The following is a 22625-nucleotide window of genomic DNA, read 5'->3' as shown; positions in this document are numbered from 1 at the left end:
GGGCTGCTGGATTCTGAGTCTAGACAAGTGACTATGGTAAAGCCTGAGGGCAGTACCCGGCAGGCCCTGTCTTTCCTAGCCCAGCTGTGTCTCCTGGCCGTGCGGGCAGGAATTCAGTCCTAGGCACTGCTTTATGGCACTGTCACTTGTCCTGGGCTCTGAATCTGAAACATACTTAAAATCACTTACTTCCTAAATTTTTCACTAAAAATAAAGGTTTCTCAGAGTTAGCATCCTGATTAATATATGTAGTTAAAATTGTTGAGTATAAAACAATTCTATATGCAAACTGTGTAAGGAAAGCAAAATGTGGTTTTGGTAAGAAAGATTATAAAAAGACCTGAGAATGCGGTTTTTGTTAAAGGGAAAGTGATTTTGCCTAGTTTAGAGGTTTTTAAAAGTTGTTTTAAATTAAAGAAATGAAAAAAAAAAAATAGACAAAACTAACCTGCCTGTAGCTCAGGAGGCTAGGGTGCTAGCCACATACACCGGACCTGGCAGGTTCGAATCCAGCCTGGGCCAAAATATAGCCGGGTGTTGTGGCGGGTGCCTGCAGTCCCAGCTACTTGGGAGCTGAGGCAAGAGAATCGCTTGGGCCCAAGAGTTTGAGGTTGCTGTGAGCTATGATGCTATAGCACTCTATTCAGGGTGACAGCTTGAGACTCTGTCTCAAAAAAAAGAAAGTTGGGAAAAGAAAGATGGGAAAATTGTAAGAGGTTATGGAAATCTTATGTTGTGGTCAAAATTGATTGAGATTGGATAGATTTGTTCATAAGGTTTTATTAAATCAGCTTTTGCATTAATAATACACAATGCGGAGGTGGAATTTAGTTTTCACTTTTGAACAAGATTTTCATGTAGTATTAATAAAGGTAGTAAAATATTTTTGTTTACCTTTTGAGAGAACTACAGGAAAAACAAACAATCTGGAGGAGGCAGATTCCGTTTGCCTTACAGTGTCTTTATTAGATCTTATGATTGTTTGGGAATCCGAATTTCCTCTCTATCAGAGAGTAAAGTTTTTGCTTTTAAAATCTTTGTACTATCACTTTGGTTAAATTAATGACTGTTATTTTACAGAGGCCTGTGATCCTATTTTGGACAAGTGTTTTAAACCTTTGATACTTGAAAAACTTTCCAAAATCAAAATTTCAAATTCCAAATTTAGTTCTTTTATCCTCAAACTAACTTTTTGGATATTAAGTTCCCTGGGAGTCCAAAAGACCCTTTTTTTGCTTATTTGGTATGCTAAAATTGCATGGAAAGCATTATCAAATATGAAATGGTATGTTCATTTCTTTGGGTTATAGTTGTATAAATAAATGTGTTATTAATGTATGTCCCCAAACTGTATGTGATTCCCGATATGTCTTAATGTATGTTATCAATAATAATTATCACTATTATGTTAAATTCTTTTAGTTTAGAGGGTACTGAGGAAAAGCACAGTTTTAATTTCTAATGATTCCAAGTTCAAAATATGGAAGAAAAAATTGAAAATGTTAGGCTGAAACTTGAATCCAAAAAAGAATTCAGAAGTGAGTCCAAATTATAAGTTGGACTAAATTTCCTTGTCAATTATCTCTTTAACCAGGCCTATTCTAAGACTTTTCGTCATTCACAATTACTGTTTTATTTTGATTCTTCTCAAAAAGCGTTTTTTAATCACCTATAATCCAAAATTTGCTTCTTGTTTAAAGGAAATTATGGAAAAGACTCTGACAAGTACTGTGAGTGCAGGTTTCTGGCAACTTTGGAGATCGTACCATTGAACTAGGTAAAAACCGTCCAATACCAAGCTGATGGGTTCATGAGTGTTGCTGATTCAACATTAAGCAGAGCAAGAGTTAATTTGGGACTGAAATAATTTTTTTATAAAGTTTTTGTTTGAACCACTGCTGACTCCTTTCATATTTTATCTTTCAGAGTTAAGAAAACTGTTTTTTTTTTCCCTTTTTTTGGAGCTATTTATGACAACTGGGCAAAGTATACTTTTGTGAGCAAAATTTGAAGCATTTGTCATTCTCTCTACCTGATTTTTCCAGAATCATTCTTAATTTATGGCAATGTAGTTATTTGTATAAGCTCAATGAGAATCTGTTTTCTTTTGTAATGGGACACAATTGGAGACATGGGTCCTTTATGAAGGCTTTAACTGGAATGAAAAGGAATGAAACATTTTTGGATATGTCCAGAATGCTTTTAGGAATTGAGGTGGGCTTTATAAAGGTGATAAATCCCCCCTTGAAAAGACTTGACTAATTCCTTACCTATGTGGTTCCTTTACAAGGTTTCTGACCTGTGGCAAGTTAACAATGTCACTGTCTGATAGACCCAGGAAACTCAAATTACACTGGGACCTCAAAAAAGAAGAATTCACCCAATTTTTACAGGTCTAATGTCAAATCTTTGGCTCAGTTTCATAGCTTTGAGGCTTTAAAAAGTCTAATCTGAGATTCCTAATGAAAATTCTCAACAAAGCGACTTTAAAAAGAACCTATATGGCCCACCACTATTTTTGCTGTGCTTTATGCAAATAATCAGACCAAGTACAATAAGACTTAAACTTATTTTTCAAATTAATCAGTCTTTCTATGATTTGCCTTCAGTTTAAATGGGGAACTGGAGAGAGAGAGAAATTATATTTCAAAAGAAAACTATAGAACATCTGTTATTAGATTCTAGCCTTGTTCATTGTTTTTGAGTTTTTATTGTTGGCTTATAATTTGGACTCACTTCTAAATTCTTTTTTGGATTCAAGTTTCCAGCCTAACATTTTCAATTTTTTTCTTTCACATTTTGAACTTGGAATCATTAGAAATTAAAACTGTGCTTTCCGTAATGCCCTCTAAACTGAAGCTAGACAACTTAAATAAACTGAGGAAGAAATCAGAGCAACTTCTATTGATATATGGACTGTCCAGAAAGTGTACTTGAACACCTGAGTCAAACCAGAATCCATAAAAATCTGTTAGATTGGCTCTGTAATCTGAAGATGTTTCAGAGACTAAAAAAAGCCTAGTCTATAGACAACTCCAGACATTAACCTTTGTTTTTCTTCTGTTTCCATAGAAATGCATCTTATTAAAGATCTTTTTGCTTGCATCATATATAAAGCCCTAGCCCATCTGCAGTGCCCCCTCCTGGAATGGGACACAGCTGTCTCACTGAACTGATCTATTCTCAGGACCAAGGGACTGACTAAAGAAGATATGGGATGATATATTTAAATTTGCGCTTTATGCTTATCCCAATTTGTTCTTTCCCTCCTCTACACTTTTGCTTATTTCTAATAACCTCTCATCCAATCTCTCCAAAGCTATCAACGTTTAATATGTGAAACTTTTTAAAGTTGCAAAGTGGGGACTGAAGGAAATTGAAATCGTTTACCTCCGAATATATTTTTCAACATAATTTGCCGTGGCCTCCAGAAAGCCAGCAAGCAGAAGTTGCCCTGCAAAGCCGTCTTTTGTAGGAGAAGTTTCCATCTGCAGTGAGTCTGTGTTGATGCAGCCTGCCTTCCCTTGTCTGGATCTGGGAAAGGTTAACTGAGAGCCTGACACTTTCAAAGGCCTGAAAAAAATATTTACGCTCTATTCTCTCTGAGGTCTGCCCCCTGTGAGGTTTCATCTGTGTAGGGAAGGAGACCACTTCCGCTAGCCAGGCCTCACCTTCTCCCACTCTCATAACCTGTTTTGCCCATCCAAACCCCCTTTCTTTCTGTCACCTCAAGATGATGTATGAGCTCCCATGGCCCACTGGGGGTTGGGTAATCACTCTCTGAGGTTTATTAACACGCACATGTTAACAGATTTTGTGTGTCTTTCTCCAATTAATTTCCCTTTTGTCAGCTGACGTTTCAATGAGCCTTCAGAAGGAGGAGGGGAAGTTTTCCCTTGACCTCACCATTTGCATTTGTTAACTCATGTAATCCTGACAATAACTCTGTTAGGTAGGGACTGTTGTTATCCCATTTTCCTCTGACAGAACTGAGATATAGAGGCTATGTGCTTTGCCCAAGGTCTCGCAGATAATAAGTAACAGTGCCAGAATTTAAACGCAAGCAACCTAGTTTCAAAATTGTGTGGGGCGGTGCCTGTGGCTCAGTGAGTAGGGCGCCGGCCCCATATGCCGAGGGTGGTGGGTTCAAAACCCAGCCCCGGCCAAACTGCAACAGAAAAATAGCCGGGTGTTGTGGCGCGCGCCTGTAGTCCCAGCTGCTCGGGAGGCTGAGGCAGGAGAATCGCATAAGCCCAAGAGTTAGAGGTTGCTGTGAGCCGTGTGACGCCACGGCACTCTACCCGAGGGCGGTACCGTGAGACTCTGTCTCTACAAAAAAAAAACAAAAAAAATTGATGCGTGTGTTGACACATACGGCTTTATGGTGAGAAATAGGCAGGGCCACACGTGCCCTGAACGGTAGGTGGTAGGGAGGGTGGGTGAGGCTCTGAGGTGCTCTGCCAACCCTGCCCCTTGCCTCTTCCACCATTTTCCGTAGTAGTAGTCTGGGGGATGAATGTGGCAACTTCTCCTGTTCTCCTTCCAGGATGTCTGTCCTATTGAAAATTCCTTTTTTTTCTATGGCAATCCTTCTTGTCTCAGTAACTGCATTTTGTGTGGTGAGCAACTGGATCTAACTGAGACCCGCTTGAGATTTCAACAATGGATACTCTGTGCATCCTGGAGGCTCCCTGGTCTAGCAAGAGTTGGTCCTCAGTAAGTGTCCATTGAGTGAATGTGTTCATGGTCATCCCACCTTCCCAGGCTTGCCTGTTCATCCCTTCATCCATTCATCCATTAATATTTATCATGTGCCAATCATGTACCAAGTACTGAGACTACAGATGCCATTAGATGCACACTCAGCCTCAACGTCATTCTAATAGGGGAGGTGGAAACACGGAAGGAATATGCAGATAATCATCTTGGGATGAGGTAAGAGCAGTGCTGGACACAGGGAGACCTGAGAGGCTTTCAGGAGAGCTGGGCCTAGGAGGGCAGGGTGTGTGGGGTGCGAAGACCCCTGGCAGGGGAGGGGGGCAGAGAGAGTTACTCTGAGGCAGAAGAGCCAGGGTAAGAGGCCCACAGGAGATTGACTCTAAGGTTCACAGCTAACAACCTTTTCAGGACAGACCACGTTGCCTCTTTAAGTGCTGATTTCCCATCAAAGCTTTTTGCTCTGGCTTCTGGGGATCTTTGGACCACGGTGCTCTTGAGGTTGACCACCTGCCTCTGGGAAGTAGGCCAGCATCTCCACCACCACCCCCAAGGCCCTTGTTCCAATTACTGTCAGGGACTCTACACCTTCCTCTACCCCCACTTCACTCCCTAGTGGCTCCACAATCACGGGTTCTTTCTCAGGTAAAGAGAGACTTCAGCCCAAGTTTCAAATGCAATCCTCAGAGAAGGCCATTTTACAGGGGCTTTAAACTGTAGACGGCCTCCAGAATAGGTCTCAGGGTTCATGCGAATCAGAAGCTATTCAAAAACAGGGAAACATGACTCCATAAATCTGATTCAGTCCTGTAAGCCTGAAAAATTGTCTATTGTTTTTTTTTTTATATCCCATTTGATTACAGGACCTCAGGTGAGTTCTTTCTGAAGCTGAGATCTTGGATAACAAGCTTCCATAGAAGCATAAAGCCAAATAGGACTTGGATTTCACATTTGGTTCAAACTCTTGATGTTACACTTAAGGAGACTGAGGTTGGGGGAACGTAAAGAACTTCTCAAGCCAAAGCAACCAGTGAGTGGCAAAATCAGAACTCTGGGTCCTGCCTCTCAGCTGGTTTCATTCACTATACTCCATCCAGTGGTCCCAGAGCAGTAACCTTTAAATTAATTTATCCAGTAGTTGTCATCATCCATGTGGCAAGCCTCATGCTAGGTGTGTAGGGCTGCACCAAAGGGCCAAGTCTTGGTCTGCGAGTACGTCACTGCAGTTGAGCAGGGACAAAGGCTGCTATGTATTAATCTGACATGCAATGCTATGTAGTGTCATCGCTAAATAGAGAGGGACTCATAGCCACAAACTCCAAAACCTTCCCTGGACAAACAGCCTCTGGGCCAGACTGACACAGCACGCCCAGAGCCAGGTGAAGGGGGGATTGAAAGCCATTGACAGGCACTGTCTCTGGGAATATGCTGGGAAATGAATAGCTCTTTTACAATCATTATTGCAGGTATAATTTCGACAATTATTCATGTATTTTCTTCTGGTGGCATTTTCTTCTTTTCCATATTCTGAGAATGGGGACAAGCGTTGACTTTCGATTTATACCTTGGGTGTGAGCCATTAAGTGCTCTGATTCTTAGTTTATCTGTGCTGTTTTCAGTGAAGTAAAGTGAATGTGAGTTATCCAACTGTGGTGTGGGGCCTCAGTTCCTCTGACACGGGACTGATGAGGCCTGAGTGCCTGGCACTGTCTTATAGGAATATAAAAATTGCATCTGGTCTGTAGCCAGCTTGCTTCCTTCTCTGGAACACGGGAAGGATGACTAGGAAGCCATTCAGCTCATTACCCACAGCCCTGGACATTTCTTTCTTTCTTTCTTTTTTTTTTTTCTTTTAGAGATAGAGTCTCACTTTATTGCCCATGGTAGAGTGCCATGGTGTCATAGCTCACAGCAACCTCCAACTCCTGGTGCTTAGGTGATTCTCTTGCCTCAGCCTCCCGAGTAGCTGGGACTACAGGCACCTGCCACAATGCCCGGCTATTTTTTGTTGCAGTTTGACCGGGGCCACGTTCAAACACTCCACCCTCGGTATATGGGGCCAGCGCCCTACTCACTGAGCCACAGGCACCGCCCAGCCCTGGACATTTCATTACCTGATCTGTCATCACCGGGGTCTTCTTTTCCAGCTGCCTATGTGCGGCTTATACAGCTTAGCTCGGGAATGAGTTTTATGCCTGTCTCTGTTTGAGAAGCGTTAACAGAATTATGGCTTTGTTTTAGAAGCATGAACAGAGTTTTCAAATCTCACAACAAGATAACTCTATTTATTTCCAAACTAGAATCATAGATTTCTGACCCTTACAGGTCCCCCTGAAGCTTGGTGTGGTAGGTGCATGATCCGTGATAGCTTCAGGGGTTCTCTGCCACCTCTTTCCCTCTCCAGGCATGAAAACGTCTGTGTGTTTATAAGCCTTTGTGTATCTCCTTCTGGAGGGAAGGCCTGTATTTCCACCAGTTACTTATAGTGACCCAAGGCCTCCCAGGGGGTAAAGCCTGCCATGGAGGGATTTCCCAGGATTTTGAAACTAGAAATGATCTGAGATATCACTTAATGGATCCTCTCATTTCACAGGTGGGGAAATGAGGCCCAGGGGAAGGTGATTATTTTTCTTAAGTCAATGCAATGAGATAGTGACAGGGTAGCATGGGGTCCAGAGCAGAAATCTGACTTTTCCCCAACCTTCCATTGTTCTTCACCTCACCTAAGACAGACTTCTGGGAAGCTTGGCCATCACACTCTCCCTCTTTTTTTTTTTTTTATTGTTGGGGAATCGTTGAGGGTACAAAGAATGAGATTACCTTGCTACATTGCTTGCATTTGTTAGGTAAAGTCCCTCTTATAATTGTGTCCTGCCCCCAAGAGGTGTGTCACACACCATGACCCCTCCACCTTCGTCCCTCCCTCCCTCTCTCAGGAAGCTAGGAGTCTCTTGAATGGACTACTTTTCTCATTTGCCCTTTTTGGTAATTGACTCTGGCAGCTGGTAGGTATTTTACCCCATACCTATCCAGAAAGTCCTGTCCATGTTGTTGAAACCTTCACTCTTGCAAATGCCAGTGCTGTTTTCCTTGGCCACTAGGAATGTTCACACCAGGGCAGTGCTTCCCTGTGTGTGTATGTGTGTGTGCACGCGCATGCAGGCTGGTGTGTAATGGTGCACTTGCTCACACCATAGCAAAGCGAACAGCAAATGCCTATAAAAGGGAATCCAGAGAGAAAGCCCCAAGTTCTGCTTCTGTTTAACACTTGGCCTTCTAGAGGTTTTTAAAGATGGTGTCTGTTTAGGAAAAGACTTCTTAAGCCTGGACTGTTGCCCTTAGCCAATCAAAGTGTTGACTAAACCTTGTTCTCCATTGTGAAATGTAAGCTCAGTGAAATTCAAACACATTGTAAATTTACTAATCAGCTGTAATCAAAGCAGAGGGACAGAAACCCCCATCTCGGGGGCAGCTCCACAGTGATAAGGTGGCTCTGCAGGGCCTGGGGGTGTCTCAGGATTGCTAAGACGCATGCAGACATCTGTTCTTGCACAGGCTGGAAAGGACACCCAATGTGAAACTTGTATTTTACTGGGGAACTAAGCTGAGACCTCTGACACCGCCGCCCTGCTAAGGCCCAGTGTCTGGTCAGGGTCCTGGCCCTTGTTCTGCATGGCCCAGTGATGCTGGGCTGCATGGAGGGTGGGGGAAGGTGAGCAGCTGCAGGACACAGGTCTGCGTCACCTGCTCGGAACTGCAGGGCAGGTTGGGGGCATAACTGACCCGTCACAAAATCAACAGGCCGTACAGGGTGTGAGGCCCTTGGGAATTGTCTTATTAAATCATTTTAACAGTATTATGGGGTAGGGAACGTTGTTGTAATTGTCACTTTACAGATAAGCCCACTGAGTTTTGGGGAGGTCAAGAAACTTGCCCCAATGACATAATCAGTAAGTGGCCAAGCCAGAACCGCAGGGTGAGGGTTTGTAAGGATCATGCTTCGCAAAGCTGCCATTACTCTGTCTGTCTGTCTGTATTTTGTTTTTCTCCCAGAGCTCACTCACATGTGTCTGAGTATTTTTGTCTCAGGGAGCATGATGTGTCAAGGCCTGTGCCTGTCACTGGGCACTGGGCACTGGGCCTCACTCTCAGCCTGGATTCCTGGGCTGGGCTTCCCAGGTGAGTGGGACGTCCTAGGTGGAGCAGGCGTCACTCACCAGGTCTCTTGTTTGCTTCCTCCTACTTAGCCACCTGATCTTTCTGATGTGCTTTTAGGAGGGCACAAAGCCCTGGGGCCAGGGGCCTGCTGCCCTAACCTGTGAATCGCCTTATAGCCATTTGATGGGTTTTACAATAGTTTGTATTGTATTTCTAACTAAAATAACAATTCGGGGTGCCTTGCCCCCTTTTCCTTTTTTAGTGCACATTCAATTTGGATTTTGTGACAGGAGGTTCTCTTACTCTTCCCCTATTTTCATCTGCCTTTTAAAAAAGAACAGCAATAGCTGGGCACCTCCACAGCCTCACATCCCCGGGCTCTCCAGGCTTAGGACACCTAAGTTCTCTTTTCTTTTTTGACTGTCAGTGACACAGTTAAAGCCATAATAACCGCCCAGAATACTTGTCGGTAGCTTGCTGGCTTGTGGTCTTCCTCAGTCTCCTGGTTCCTGCCTTACCTGCTGTAGGGCTCAAGGCTCTTCTCTGGGAAAGTGGTTTGTCAGGAAGGGGAGAGTTCCTGCACAATTTGGGGTGTGTCCTGTGTGCCAGGCCCTGGGGTAGTGTGGGAGGACACAGCTCTGGCTCCTGGGCAGCCCGGGAGCACTCCCAGGACCTTGCATGGGCTTCCATCTCACCCACAGTGGGAAGGCACTGAACGCTGGGAGGAACAGAAACCAGAGATCTGGGTGCTGCACGACCCTCCCTATTAACCTCAACATGGGCCCCGTGTCTTCTTGGTTTCCTGTCATTTGCCACAGAAGCAGTGCTCAAATTGGCTTCTGGATGGCTCGGATGTAGTGCCCTTGGGGGGGTCCAGTGCATGTTGGCTCAGCTGGGAATGTACCAGGGCTTGGGGTTGCTCTTGTGCAAGTCTGAGGGCCTGATTACTGTGTAGGAAGGGCCAGGCCTCCACTGGCACTTACTCTGCTCGGTGATGACAGTGGCCCTCAGAGAAGGTTAAGCCTGACCATACAAACAGCCATAATGAACATGAATGATTTGCTTAATGATTTATTTATTGACTCCACACTTGTTGGGTGCTCCTGTGCTAGGCATTGACAGTTTAGGGACCTGGAAGACAGTGACACAACCCTTAAGATGTTTTCTGAGTTGAAGGCAGAGAGATCTTAATAGTTTCGGGGAAGAGTGGGTGATTCTTGGCACACCGTGACATGGGGCACGGAGGTGTCCCCTTCTGCTGTGATTTCTTTGCTCCCTTTACTGTTTTTCCCATTCAAAGGGGTCCTTTCCCTGCACCTTATCTAGGTGAGGTCCAGAGAACAGCAGTCCTGCTCTGGGGGCAGGGAACACTGATGCCCCAGGCCCGCACTTGCTGGAAGGGACAACAGCTGGTGGTCATGGCTGAGTCCCACATTGGACACCACCTTCTGCTGTAGGGAATGACAGTCATGTCCCCTCAGTAACTGGATGAGGCAGAAATACCAAGGCTTGGCCCTCTCACCTCGACAACCCCGAGGGCCATTTCAGCACTAGAGCACCTCTGAGGATGGGCTGGGGGGTCTCCAGTTGTTACTACACTGTGAGTTGTGTCACCTTCTGTAACCACCTGCCTTTGTACTCCCTGCAGGGGAGCCTCTGAGCAATGCTCCCTGTTAAACTTTCTTCACGCAGTTCACCTTCTCAGACTGTTCCCAGGAAATCTCTAAGGCAGTTGACACTGCAAGTGGTTGTGAGAAGTGGACTGTCCATGGGAAACTGGAGGTGGGGCATGTGGCCAGCTGACGACAGAGCCCAGCCCTGGTGGAGCCGGGATGGGCTCGAAGGGCCCTGGGGAAATGGTAACTAGAAGGCGTGGGCGCCTGAAGCACCCACTGCCGAGTGAGGAAGAGAGTGAGGCCTGGGCTCAGGATGACTCATCACTGGTTTTGGGCAAACTGTGAAAGCCAAAGCCCCTCTTTGGCAGCCTTTAAGAAAACCCTTGTGTCTTTACCTGGAAGGCAGGTCAGCTGGAGGAACAGCCTCCATCATAGGACTGGGCAAGTTCTCAGCCCTCCAATGTCAAGGCCCTAATAGACAAGAGGTGCAATCCTGATGCTTGGGGTGGGGTCCCTGGACAATTGAGAACCTGAACTCTGGCATCCCCCAAATCTTCTGGGCTTGCAGAAGTGGCCTCCCCCTTACCCAGGTAGAAGATCGTGGATTCCGCTCTTGAAGATCTGTAGGACCCTGAGTAGCCAGGTGCCTTAGGAGACAATGCTTCTTCCTCCCTCTAACCAGATGGGCAACAAGAAGCAGATCCAGCCCAGCCTGAGGGGGATGAGCTGGAGTGGCTGGCTGAGAGGAACTGAAGGGAAGGAGCTAGAGGATCCGGCTAACAGGTCCCAGGAAGGCCCAGAAGTGTATACCTGTGGCTGAATCCAAGGGCACAGATGTAATGCTGAACAAGTGAGTTTATGGAGATGGAGCACTGTGCCTGGTCCAGGGCTGAGAACCTCAGCAAGTGTCCCTGGAGACAAAACCTTGCCTAGGATGGAGCTTGAAAGCCCGAGAAGGCTGGAACCCCCATGGAGGTGCATGGTAGAGGAAGGGACCAGATAGCTGAGTGGTGGGCAGACACGTACTGTTGTGCCTGTGCCAGGACCACTCTCCCGGGGTGACCTAGAGGACCTGTGTAGAAAGCAATCACTGGTGAGTGGTCCTAGTGTCACTGACTCAGGAATGGCTATGCTCTTTGTGTTAGAACTGACAGTGGAGATAAAATCACAGAACTGGTTCCCAGCAGCATGGGTATGACAGGGTGCTGGCTGACAGAGGCCACAGTGACAGGCGGGAGCAGCAGGGCACCTGGTAGCACCTCACCTGCAGAGAGCTGTGGAGATGGCCTGTGGATACATCGCTCTGGAAGGGGCCAGACAGCAGCCAGCAGGGATGATGCTTAATTTATAAAACCATAAGAGATCAGGTATGCATTACCAGAGGGGCATGGTGGGCAGAGTTTCTTGCCTTGAGCTAACTCTCAACCCAGAGCCCACTGATGAAGGAGAAGCAGATTCTTCCCAGGAAGCACCTGTAACACTGGAGCAGGTGTTCCCAGCAGCGCTTCCACTGCTTTCCCAGTTAGCATGACAGGTTGGACATTTTTTTAGGCAAATGCATGGTGAGCAATAGGAATACCTGTGCTCTTCAAGGTTTATCAAACTGACATTGATACTTGGGGACCCAAGGTGCTACCATGACCCCCTTATTAGACTGGAAACCAGAGGGTCAGGTACTAAGTGAAATCCTGGCTCCAGGCCAGCTCCCGGCCCTCGCCTCCCTGGTCCTGCAGGACAACAGGAATTAATGTGCTTGTCATCACTTCTGTGGCCTAGAATACAAGACTCTGCAGTGAGCAAGGCCCCTTCCCTCACAGCAGCGTACACTGCAGGCTCCACCACGTCTTGTGTTGGTGGCAGGAAGCCAGAGGTAAGTGTCACTCTCAGAGACCAAAAGGATGTAGGAGCTGCAGTGCTTGTCACAGCCTCCTTACCTCACCAGACGCAAACCTGGTGTAAAGTGAGTGGAACAGTAAAGGTGCACAGAGTGAGCAGGGTCACTGGTCCAGCTGCAGCTACTGTGCCAGGCAGAGCGTCTCTCCGTAGATCAGCAGAGTCTTCAGCCCATGGAAGGCAGCCATGGATCTGGGGAAGATGCTATTGTTTGCCTTTGAAAAAAGGAAGATCAGAAGCAGTTCGACCTGACCTAGAGCAAACGATGACCATTCATGGTCTGCATTAACCCTCTTGAATTCGCCATTAAAGAAAAATTCTTATTTATGGTTTCTTTTGCATATTTGTTTCCAAAACAGACTCTTCATATAACAAATAAAATCATCAAAGTGATAATGGCAGAGATTAAATCGTGCATTACAATCGATTGGTTGTATGTTTTTAAATGCCCTTGTAGCTTTAGTTTTTAGATGAGGCAAATTTCCATTCTCTGAGGATCTTAGAATTCCCAATATGTTTTGAGCTTGATAACTTTTGTCAGTTTTTAGTCACCCGGCCTGTCTGGACTTTCTACGAGTTGTCACGGTTACCCACATCGACGTGCTGTGCTAATTGGACCAGATAAGCAAGTAGTGGCTAGCAGGTTGGATGTCTTTGTGAGACTCAGACAAAAAGGCTAGGAGATCAGCCCCAGAGCCTTCCGCTGTCAGAGAAGCATAACGCTCCCTTTAGATTGTGGAGGACACGTGTTCCGTCCTCATGAACACTCAGCCCATTTTTAGGTGATATGGAGGGCTTCTGTCTTTGAGTAAGATGAAGAGGGAGACACCCTCGGAAGGCCCAGATGACAGTGCAAGTGACCCTGCTGTTTGTGTCATACAACCTGGACAAGTGGCTGGTGTTCTGGGGCAAATACAGTGTGACCTATCTGATCTCTATGGCCCTAAACGTGTGCATGACAGGGAAGGCACCATGTGGAGCTCACGGCAAGCCCCGGCCTTCTACAGAGGCGCCACGTGCAGTACCAGGAGCCCTGACGTCCTGTGAGGAGGGGCTGCTGGCATGGAGACGCAGCACTCTGGAGGGCGAGGGGCTGTATGGCTGGGCTGGGTTCTGTCAGACTCATTTACTTACAAGATTGGGTGGACTGCTCACAAGGGGAAGTGGGATAGCCAGGGCTGCTCGAGCAGGTCCAGAGAAAACAAGGAAGTTGCACAAATGGTCACATCACCCTCCATCCTTGTTCTTCTGTTTCTCCATCAGTCCCTCCAGGGCTTGTCTGTGGGGCCAGGCTGACTTGATTCATTGGTGCACATGAAAGTGGCCTGTAGGCAGCACCCCTCAGGGAGGGCCCTGGAAAGGGTGGTGAAGGGCAGTCCTCTAAGACACCTGTGCCTAAGTAGGCTATCTGGTCATCCACGTTGTAGAGAAAGCAAAGTGGCCTGAGATGAGAATATTTGCCATGTGACGTTCATGGCAAAGCTCTCAGTGGAATGTTCTGAAAAGAGAAAGATTGGAATATGAAGGAAAAGGAGTTCTGGGGAAAAGAAAAGGCCTGTGGGTGGGCCAGTGGGAGTGAGCCAGAGGGGGAGGTCTGTGCATTGTATGGGGGTGTGGTCACAGAGTGATCACTGTGGGAGGAGCACTCACTGTGGGAGGACTGATCACTGTGGGAGGAGCAGTCACCCTGGGAGGAACAGTTACCATGGGAGGAATGCTCACCGTGGGAGGAGTGCTTACTGTGGGAGGAGCACTCACTGTGGGAGGAAAGCTCACTGTGGGAGGAGTAGTCACTGTGGGAGGAGTAGTCACCGTGGGAGGAGCAGTCACCATGGAAGGAGCAGTCACCATGGAAGGGTTGATCACTGTGTGAGGAGCACTCACTGTGGGAGGAGTGCTCACTGTGGGAGGAGCAGTCACCCTGGGAGGAGCAGTTACCATGGGAGGAGTGCTCACTGTGGGAGGAGTGCTCACTGTGGGAGGAAAGCTCACTGTGGGAGGAGTAGTCACTGTGGGAGGAGCAGTCACTGTGGGAGGAGTAGTCACTGTGGGAGGAATGCTCACTATGGGAGGAAAGCTCACTGTGGGAGGAGCACTCACTGTGGGAGGAAAGCTCACTGTGGGAGGAATGCTCACTATGGGAGGAAAGCTCACTATGGGAGGAAAGCTCACTGTGGGAGGAGCACTCACTGTGGGAGGAATGCTCACTATGGGAGGAATGCTCACTGTGGGAGGAATGCTCACTGTGGGAGGAAGAGTTACCATGGGTGGCGCACTCACTGTGGGAGGAGAAGTCACTGTGGGAGGAATGCTCACTATGGGAGGAGCAGTCACCATGGGAGGAGCAGTCACCATGGGAGGAGCACTCACTGTGGGAGCAGCAGACACCATGGGAGGAGCAGGCACCATGGGAGGAGCAGTCACCGTGGGAGGAGCAGGCACCATGGAAGCAGCACTCACTGTGGGAGGAGCAGGCACCATGGGAGGAGCACTCACCGTGGGAGGAGCAGTCACCGTGGGAGGAGCAGGCACCATGGAAGCAGCACTCACTGTGGGAGGAGCAAGCACCGTGGGAGGAGCACTCACTGTGGGAGGAGCAGGCACCATGGGAGGAGCACTCACCGTGGGAGGAGCAGTCACCGTGGGAGGAGCAGGCACCATGGAAGCAGCACTCACTGTGGGAGGAGCAGGCACCATGGGAGGAGCAGTCACCGTGGGAGGAGCACTCACTGTGGGAGGAGCAGTCACCATGGGAGGAGCACTCACTGTGGGAGGAGCAAGCACCATGGGAGGAGCACTCACTGTGGGAGGAGCAGTCACCATGGGAGGAGCACTCACTGTGGGAGGAGCAGTCACCATGGGAGGAGCACTCACTGTGGGAGGAGCAAGCACCATGGGAGGAGCACTCACTGTGGGAGGAGCAGGCACCATGGGAGGAGCACTCACTGTGGGAGGAGCAGGCACCATGGGAGGAGCAGGCACCATGGGAGGAGCAGTCACCGTGGGAGGAGCACTCACTGTGGGAGGAGCACTCACTGTGGGAGGAGCAGGCACCATGGGAGGAGCAGTCACCATGGGAGGAGCAGTCGCCGTAGGAGGAGCAGTCACCATGGGAGGAGCACTCACTGTGGGAGGAGCAGGCACCATGGGAGGAGCACTCACTGTGGGAGGAACAGGCACCATGGGAGGAGCACTCACTGTGGGAGGAGCAGTCACCATGGGAGGAGCACTCACTGTGGGAGGAGCAGGCACAATGGGAGGAGCAGTCACCATGGGAGGAGCAGGCACCATGGGAGGAGCAGTCACCGTGGGAGGAGCACTCACTGTGGGAGGAGCAGTCACCATGGGAGGAGCACTCACTGTGGGAGGAGCAGGCACCATGGGAGTAGCAGTCACCATGGGAGGAGCACTCACTGTGGGAGGAGCAGGCATCCTCCTCCCACGACTAACTAGGCAGGAGGACTTGGCCAGTAGACATCGGTGAGCCTGTTACCACCCTACATCCCAGTGCAGGTAGGATGGAAGCCCTAGTGGCAGACATGAGGCCACACAAGGGCCCATGGCCACGAGCTTCCACCCTGTGCGCCCCCTGTAAGGACTCGTGCTGCCTGACGTCTGATCTGCCGGCAGCAGACAGAGGCTAACAATGCTGAGCTGCCAATATTGGTCTCTCAAGGAGACCAACCAAGCATTTGGTAGGAAGCTGACCAAATGGCTTCTTTCTGTGACAGAGGGATCTAGCTCAGCCTGAGAGTCTTGGCATAGGTTGGTGTTTAGCTACCACCACCACCCAACTGTGTAGGTCTCCACCTAACATCAGTCTGGGTCAAGGGAGCCACTTCCCCAGAGTGGGGATGCTGCCATGGGCACATGGCCACCACAGACTCTTCTCTTTCCATCCTGTATGATGTCCACCGGAAGCTGTCAGCTTGACAAGAAGGTGGAAAAGCCTCATATGGGTCTAGCTCGGGGAGGGTCCAGAGCAGAGGTGCTGCCCGGGGAGGATGGACACAGTACACACCTTCTTCCAGTGCTGCAAGGACAGCAGCAGGAGCAGCCTTACTCACCACCGCTCTGCAACCAGGTGGGGCCGTGTGCTCTCTGCTCCACCAAGCGGAGGTCCCGGCCTGCAGAGGAAGGATGCCGCTACAGGGAAACGTCCCACCGAACTTTAATTTACATCAGCTACCTAGTCACTTGTGTCTCTCATGGCAAGGGCCGGCAGACCAAGAAGGGCGGTATTGTCCAGGCAGGGTAACTGATGGGGCACATACAGGTGCAGATGACCCGAGGGCTGGGGAAGCCTGTGCTGGGTGCTTGGGGGAGTGTGGGATCTCTCCATGCTCCCATGCTCAGTCTCGGCTGCACATGGCCACAGGCAGGAGTCACAGTCAGAGGAGGGATGGTTATTAGGGATCAGACCCTGCAGAGGTGAGGGCCTGGACCGCTCCCCCCACCCCGGACAAACAGCCCAGGGCTGTTTATACAGTTTATACAGTTGAAACAATAAAATTGAAAGTAAATTAAAACCATTTAAACAACTGTTTTGTGGAACAAATATGCAAGGTTAAATCACTTCTTAGAGGAGGGCCCAGTTGACTTACTGGCTGACACAGGCCTGGCTCCCTTTCCTGGGCTGGAACCTCCCTGAAGGCCCTTCCCAGTGGCAGAGCTGCTTTTCAGAGGCTGGACTGTCCTACAGAGAGTCACCTCTGTCCCAGCCCATTGTGCCTCCTCCCTTCCTCAGGAGCTATCTTGCAAGGACACTCCCCAGAGAACCTTTTCCTGCACTATACATCTCAGACTCCATTTCCAGGGCTCAGACGCTGGCTTTCAAGTTTCAAAGCCTAGGCCTTTAGGGAAATGGAAAGGCATTACAGGATATATGGAGTTTTAAGAAAAAAAATCATAAGCAAGATGATTGTCTCAAACAAAAACAAAATAAGACAAAATAAAATAAAACCAGGGAAAAGAAATCTCTAGTGAATTTTCTTTTATTGTTTTGTTGTGACTCTTTATCCCTAATCATGTGTTGCTTTAAAATCTATTTTTGTGATAGTAACGTAGCTCCTGTGATTTTTGTACTGGTAGTATTTGCTGGAAAGTAGGAAAAACTATCGGTTATGAATTTTGTTTAGTTAATGTTAATTTGCATTAATTTGGGTAAAAAGCTTATTTTTCATTACAAACTCTCAAAGCCTTCACCAGCCCGGTCTCCCCCCCGCCCCCCCCGGGGGTGTAAGTGGATTTGCTTTTCCACATCTTTACAAGGAGCTACAGTTTTTTGGGATCCCGGATTTATGGAGGGAGGATCTCCTGTGAGACTCTCCACATGTTAATGTTACCTGGACTTTTTCATAAAAGCCGTGAAAATACAAGTTTACCAGATCTGCTGGCAAGGCAAAAAGACTTCGTTACGACTCTTAACTTCTCTTCTCTCTGTCTTTCCCTTGGATTTTTGCCTGATAATTTTTTCTTATGCATAAAGATTTTTTTAAAATAAATTAAAAACAGTTTTATCTAGAATTTTTAGTGTTTTTAGCATTTGATCTGAATACTTAGCCTAGAAACAGAACTCTCAAAGGTAATATTTTGATGTATTTATTTATTTTTTAAACAAATAGAAGTTTATTAACACATAAACCTGACTATACCTAGGAGAAAACCCAGAGAAATGAGTAAATCTCTCAAGTATACTCAAAGTCAGAGTTTGGACTTTGGCTTAAATATTATTGTTTTCTGAAAGAAAGAATGAAGGCTGTGGAGAGAGGCCCAATTGTGATGTGAAGGCAGCTGGAACACTTTAAACAAAGGAAAGGTTTGTAGCACAGATTTACGTCCCGGCCTTATCGTTCATAATTTATTCATCCTTTTTTTCCAGTTGCAAAGGAGACACTCTTACACATGGAGATATTTTCTTTATTTTTAATTATTGGAGAGGAAATATTTTTAATTAAAATTTTTTTGTACGTTTTAGAATATTAGGGGGTACACCTGTTTTATTTACATACTTTGTTTTTGTACAGATTGAGTTAACGTTGTGTGTCTTTCTATTTTAAACAGAGAAATTATTGATCATGGTGAAATTTAGCATCTTTTCATTCTGTGCATGCCAGGAACTGGTTTAACTTCTGTGATGCAAAAACTCACTCTGAAACTGACCGTAGGATTCTGAAGCTCCACCATGTTCATTTTAACTCACTTAATTACACAGAGAGAGAGAGGTAGGGAGGGAGACCTCAACATCTACTGGATGATGTTACTAATTTCAACAATTGCTTTGCATTATACAGTTGAAACAATACAATTGAAACTAAATTAAAACCATTTAAACAACTGTTTTGTGGAACAAATATGCAAGGTTTGAATATTTATGATGGCAAATCAGATTAAGTTGCTGAATACTTTTCTTTCTCATCTGTCATAAATGATGCACAGTTCTCAAAAGTAAGTTATAAAGTTTTTGTAGTGTGTTTTGATTAAATATAAACAAATGAATCACACGTTCATGGTTATAAAAAGTCCATTAAATGGAGGAGGCAGTGCAAACAGCCTTATTCTGTAGAAACACATGGCTAGCCATGCAGACTTAGTAAAATACGAGACATAGTTCAACATTTAAACTAAATACAACCTCCAAAGGCTAAGAAATGGTAACAGATCTTATACAGCTGATGGTAAAGCTTCATGTTGCCTTTTTTCAAAACTAGGAAACTGAAAACTAAGCTTGAATATATTGAATTTGTTCCAGAGAACCCTGAGTTTGCTGAACTCAAATTGGACTGTCCACTCTTTCTTCTGTTCGAGTTCGAGACACAGGCTTTGATTTAAAATTTGTTTTAATCAAAATATAAGGTATGCCATTTGTGAGAACTTGAAGTTTTTTTCTTGCTAGGGAATGTAAGGGAAAACACACAACTTCCTTAGTCTCCCTTTGTCTTGGTATTGACGCTGCCGTTCTGCTGGGGCTTCTGTGTTTAGGAAATCACCTGTTGAAGATGGGATGGAGGGAAGCTGGGGAGTGGAATCTCCGAGGATGAGCAACTTGCCCTTTGCCTATACCTGTTATGGGTGGGGGGGTGGGAGGGTGGGAGTGTGTGTTACTCTTCTGCCCTGCCAAATGACAGCTTCACTGTTTGGATCCCCTCCAACCTCCTAAGCCCCTGCTCTTCCTTTCTCCCCTGTGTCAATTGATCCCCTGGCTCTTGTGCCCCAAAGCTGTCAGAAGCACCCAGCTATGGGGGACCCCATTTTCCCACCTCCCCTTCTGGGTGCGTGTCCACACTCCTCACCCGTCCTCTGGTGGCTGCTCTCTGAGGCGGCAGGTTGGAGTGTGTTCCAAATTCCTTCCTCCCTTCCCACTGCTCCTGGCTCAGCTTTTGTAAGGTGATCAGTTCTTCAGTTTCCACAGGGTCGTTCCCACCAGCATTGAAACTCCTCTAAAGGAAACCCATGTGGCCTCCTGTCCCCCTGGAGGTCCTTACAGGATATGGCACTGAGATGTCATCTCACTTTCTCTGCTGCCTCCCCCTTCCTCTCTGCCCTGCACCGATCAAAGTAGGCTGGAAGCCTGGGCTCCACGAGGCCGCTTGGTCAAGGTCGCAACCTTCACCTTAACAAACACAGCTGAAATTTTCTTCTACGTGGACAGCATCTCAGCAAAGTTGAACACAGAATCCCCCTCCTTTCTTTGAGAAATAATTTCCCATTTGACTTATAGGACACGGTCTCGTGTCTGCCGTTCTTCCCAGGTCCCTGGCTGCTCTTTGCTTCTCTAGTGACCCCTAAATCAATGTCTTATTGCTGCTGTAAAAGGTTGCCACAAGCTCAGTGGCTGCAAACAACATGAATCTGTTATTTACGGTTCTGTAGGTTAGAGGTCCACCATGGATCTCTCTGGCCCGAAGCCAAGCAGTTGGCAGGGACGTGTCCCTTCTGGAGTCTCTAAGGGACAAGTCTCTTGCTTGATTTTCCAGCCTCCAGAGGCACCTGCAGTCCTGGACTCGCGACTCTTCCTCCAGCTTCCGAGCTTCAACCTTCCACGTTCTCCCCTCTGGCCTCCAGTCTGTTCTTACATCTTTCTCTTTTTCTGCCTCTTCCTATTCCCTCCTACAAGGACCCTTGTGCCTTCCAGACAGTCCAGGGTGAAGTCTCCACCTCAGCATCTTTAATTTATTGCATCTACAAAGTCCCCTTTGCCCTGTAAATAAATATGAATATTCACTTTCTGAGTATGTTATGGGTATGAGGATGTGGACATCTTCCGGGGCTGTTATTCAGCTGACTACGCTCCCTCTTCCCAAATCCACCTCTTAATTTGGGGCACCCACACCTGGTATTTGACCTCCTTCTCTCCTCTATTCACACTCTTCAAGAAGAGGCTACCAAGGACCATGGCTTTAAATGATGCCTTTGATCTGGTAGCTTCCACGTTTCTATCTACAGTCCTGACCTCCCCTCTGAGCTGCAGCTGATCTCTGTATCCAATCATGTCCCTGTAATTAAAATTTTTTAAATAAAGGAAAAGTGTATGTAAAGTGTGAAAACACATCACACAAGGCCGTCCATCCTCTGTCAATGCAGCAACCCATGTGGATGTTTAATAATGACCTCAAACCTCGAATAGCTACAGAACCCTCTGTTTCTCCTCCAAACCTGTTCATCTGCATCCTTTGTTTGATTGCTGATGGTTCCACCATCTACCTTGTTCCTAGGGCAAAACTCAGTCATTCTATGTTATTATTTATCTTACTACTATCTTATCCACATCAAATATCTTGACTGGCATCATTCTAGTCCAGATGTCCTCTGCCTCCTGCCTGGGTTGGTGAAGCAGCTTCTCAACTGGCCTCTCTGTGCTATTCTTTCCCTCTGGGTCTGTCTTCCACCCAGGAGAGAATTTGAGCTATTTTTATTACCAAGTATTTCAAATAATTGTCTGATACAAAGAAAAATAAAGCAAGGATCCAGGTATTTACCACCCAGACTTCACATTTTGTTTCCTATCATCATCTTTTAAGAAACAAATCCTCCCATGTTTGTAAAGTCTTTTATTTGCCCCTCTTTGAATCCCTAGTGAATTTCATCCCCTTCATCTTCATCTTTTACCCTGTGGCTCATTGTACCTTCTGCTACCCCGCAATGCTGGGGGTCGTTCTCCACGCGCCGGTACACCTCACCCTAGACAGGTGTTCCTGAAGTGTTGTCACACTGGACATACATGTTTTCGTAATTAAAAAAATTTTAATTATTGAAATCTGCAAACACACATAAAGATAGAGAGATAATGAAGGAATTCACATGCTCTTATTCCCTACCCCAACGATGATTAACCTCTCTCCAGCCACCTTCTAGCTAGCCCAGCTTGCTCCTTTCTTACTCAAATGTTTGTAATGCCTTTTCTGCCACTTCATATTTTAGCATCCTATTTGAAATACATCAGGCTGACGTATGTAGATTTGATTCTTTATTTTACTGTAGCTGTACAGGTACGTCATCTATAAACACAGTCAGTCATGTCCCCACGGCTGGGCATTCACTGGTACAGTTTTCCTCACGAAACACCACCTCAGCCGACATCTATGCGCCTAAATTGTTGTGCTCAAGGATGAGAAACAGTACAAAAAATGGAAATTTTAATGCAGCCAAGTTTACTAATCTTTTTCTAAAATGTTAGTACTTTTCGTAACTTGTTTAAGAAAGCTCGTTCCAAGTCTATGAAGACAGTCAATTAAATCTTCTGAAACTTTGCTTTCTAAATTGAGGTCTAATCATTCTGGAATGTGTGTCTGTGTGTCTGAGTGTGTGTTAGATATGGTTAGTAAATCGGTCCGTCGCAATTTAATGAATATTCTAGTCCTCATCTACTGAATTTTAATGCTACTTCTGGGGAGCACCATGCTTTTAGACGACGTGGTGTGGCAGCATTTGCAGGTGCAAACTGGCTGGGTGGGAAGGCTCCCTCAAAGGGTGTCATTATCGACCGGTCACACATCTCTGTGTCTCTGCCTCAGTTCCCCTCATCTATAAAAAGGAGGTAATGTTAGCCTCCCTTTCGAGGATTAAATGCACAATACTGCACTTTGATTGCTTCACGCAGAACCTGGCTTACGATACGCAATGGATGTTAATGATCATATTTAAATTACGTTGTTTATTTTATATAACTCACTTTCTGGGCTGTCTATTTTGTATCATTGGTTTATTAGACCACACCTGTATCAAGGACAAGCAATTTAAATA

At 46.7% G+C, this 22625-nt stretch overlaps 1 long non-coding RNA gene across 6 annotated transcripts; it reads right to left on the bottom strand.

Moving 5' to 3' along the window:
* Positions 1-9938: 9938 nt before the first annotated feature.
* LOC128583865 (uncharacterized) lies at positions 9939-14401 on the bottom strand. 6 transcript variants are annotated; one of them, XR_008379572.1, is made up of 4 exons: positions 13506-14401; positions 11755-12587; positions 11517-11562; positions 9939-11401 (listed from the first exon to the last, which is right to left on the bottom strand). It is a non-coding gene; the product is annotated as an uncharacterized LOC128583865 (long non-coding RNA). The 6 variants fall into 6 exon arrangements; XR_008379573.1 differs by having other exon boundaries at positions 9939-11562; positions 11755-11829; positions 12441-12587; XR_008379570.1 differs by having other exon boundaries at positions 9939-11562; positions 13506-13881; positions 14160-14401.
* Between the last annotated feature and the right edge of the window lie 8224 nt (positions 14402-22625).

The sequence above is a fragment of the Nycticebus coucang genome, chromosome 4, assembly GCF_027406575.1.
Source record: "Nycticebus coucang isolate mNycCou1 chromosome 4, mNycCou1.pri, whole genome shotgun sequence".
Lineage (NCBI taxonomy): Eukaryota > Metazoa > Chordata > Mammalia > Primates > Lorisidae > Nycticebus > Nycticebus coucang.
The sequence above is the reverse complement of the archived record's forward strand: the minus strand, read 5'-3'. Positions and strand labels throughout refer to the sequence as shown.